Genomic DNA, 2,536 nt, shown 5'->3' with positions numbered 1-2,536 from the left:
ACACACACACACACACACACACACACACACACACACACACACACATACACATACACACACAAAGGTGACTGATTACTTCATTACTGTGTACAGTCTCATACTCCTCTCTCCATCTCAACACATCAACACTGCTGTTGATCTTATCAGTCTTCAGATTTTTCAGCATTAGACATTGTTTCATATTTCCTTATGGGAAGGGTGAAGGATGAAGGATGGTAAACTAAAGGTGAGCGAATATGAAGTGAACTATAATCAATCAATACCTTATACACTACTGTTCAAAAGTTTGGGGTCAGTAAGATTTTCTTGTTTTTGAAAGAAGTCTCAGCAGGGCTGCATTTATTTGATCAAAAATACAGAACCGTCATATACACACACACACACACACACACACACACACACACACACAGCCTGTCAATGTATACTGTAATTATTCTCATAATGGCCAAATCACTGTGGTACATGACACACTACTAGAATCTACTTTGCTCTCTTAGAATCTAGAAATATATTGGTTAGAATAGAATCTACTTTATTCTATTCTCTTATATTCATTGACTATTTACAAACTTTTTAGTTTGATAGTCATAGTTCAGAGTCATCATGGACTCTTCACAGGCTGTGATATATTTTCAGAGTTATTAAAGGGGTCATATGATATGATTCCTTCTAAGGTGTGCTTTTTAAAGTGGTCAAAATTAAAAAAAAATTTACCTGGTGGATGATACAACAGTAAAGTCTTGCATTGAAAGAGGGACCCGAGCCTAGAGAGCAGAATATGGGTGAGCCTTTTTGCCAGTAAGCAACCACCTAACAACTATCCAAAACACCTTAGCAACTGCACAGCAGCACGCTGGCAACCAGCCACAACACCCTGGAACTGTGGCTCACAACCAGGGACCGAGGTCATGAAATTAATAATATCCTAAGTCATTATATATACACAACCATTCAAAAGTTTGAGATGAGTTATGATTTGTAATGTTTTTTAAAGAATACTATATTTATTAGATGAAAAATACAGTAAAAACAGTAATATTGTGAAATATTATTACGATTTAAAATAATAGTTTTCTATTTTAATATATTTTAAAAAGTAATTTAATCCAGTGTTGACAGCAGCCATGTCTCCAGTCTTTATTGTCACATGGTCCTTCAGAAATCAGTCTAATAAGCTGATTCACTGCCCAAGTAACATTTCTTATTACTATTAATGTTGAAAACGTTTAATATTTGCTTAATATTTTTGTGGAAACTGTGATACATTTTTTTCAGGACTCTCTGATGAAAAGAAAGTTCACAACATTTATTTGAAATATAAATCTTTTGTAACATTATAAACATATTCACTGTCACTTTTGATCGATTATATGCTTCTTTGCTGAATAAAAGTACTAATAAAGAAAAATAAAAAAACTTTTTTGAATGGCATTATGGCAAATGCTGAGCTAATGATTGGTCATTCCCGGAAAGGTTACCTAGCAGCATCAGCATGACGTTAATAATATTCATAAACATGTCCTCACAGAAAGTCCATTATGTTCCAGAGATGACAAATAGTGAAACTAGCTAATATATTTTATAAGAAATCATCATTGTCTGCAAGCGACAAAGCTGAATTTTCAGCAGCCATTACTCCAGTCTTTAATGTCACATGATCCTTCAGCAATCATTCTAATATGCTGAATTGCTGCTCAAGAAATATTTCTTATTATGATAAATTTTTGGTGGAAACTGATTTTTTCATAAATAGAAAGTTCAGACGAAACAGCATTTTTTGAAAGATATTTTTTTTTCTGATCAATTTAATGCATCCTTAGAAATGCTTAATAAAAATGATTAATTTCTTTAAAAGGGTTTAAACTGTATTGTATGTATTTGTCTTAACAAAATGACAAAACATATAGCATTTATTTTAAACAAATAAAGCACAAACATGTTTTAAGCAGAACATTTCTTAGCTTATATATACTGTATATATATATATATATATATATAAAAATGTATATACTGTATACAAATATATTGTTATATTGTTTACAATTAAGCCAAAAAATATTAAACACTGTCAAACTGTAAAAATTACTCAGAAAAGTGAGGTTAGTTCTGGGAACATCTAATCATTTGAATTTCTAACGCAATGACAAAGATTCCCAAAAGTTTCCAAATATTTTGAGGTTCTTGCATATTATATATCTAATATTTAGTAAATTATTTAGAATGAATAAAACAGTAAAATGTCAAATATGGATTTTCACCACCACATAATGCAATGCAACTCATTAAAATATTTAAAGTTCCCATTAAATCAAATTTAAAGTTTTTTGGGTGTTAGTATCAATATGTTAGTCTTAAGGTTATCGATAAGGCAGTGTGCTCCAAAACAGTGACAAAATTCGCATTTAGAAGATATAAGCATTCAAAGCTTGCAGTTCGTCACTTCCGCCAAAACGGCGCAACAATTTTTTTGACGTCACATCATACTTCAGCTTCTCATCAAACTTTCTGTCCAATCAAATGCTCTCTAGAATCCGAA

General features: G+C 31.6%; 1 protein-coding gene across 1 annotated transcript in view; it reads right to left on the bottom strand.

Moving 5' to 3' along the window:
• LOC107684511 (peripheral-type benzodiazepine receptor-associated protein 1-like) overlaps positions 1–2,536 on the bottom strand; it is a 113,209-nt gene that overhangs the window by 762 nt on the left and 109,911 nt on the right. The gene's annotated exons all lie outside the window — the stretch shown is intronic.

The sequence above is a fragment of the Sinocyclocheilus anshuiensis genome, unplaced genomic scaffold (genome assembly GCF_001515605.1).
Source record: "Sinocyclocheilus anshuiensis isolate Anshui unplaced genomic scaffold, SAMN03320099.WGS_v1.1 scaffold1, whole genome shotgun sequence".
Lineage (NCBI taxonomy): Eukaryota > Metazoa > Chordata > Actinopteri > Cypriniformes > Cyprinidae > Sinocyclocheilus > Sinocyclocheilus anshuiensis.
The sequence above is the reverse complement of the archived record's forward strand: the minus strand, read 5'-3'. Positions and strand labels throughout refer to the sequence as shown.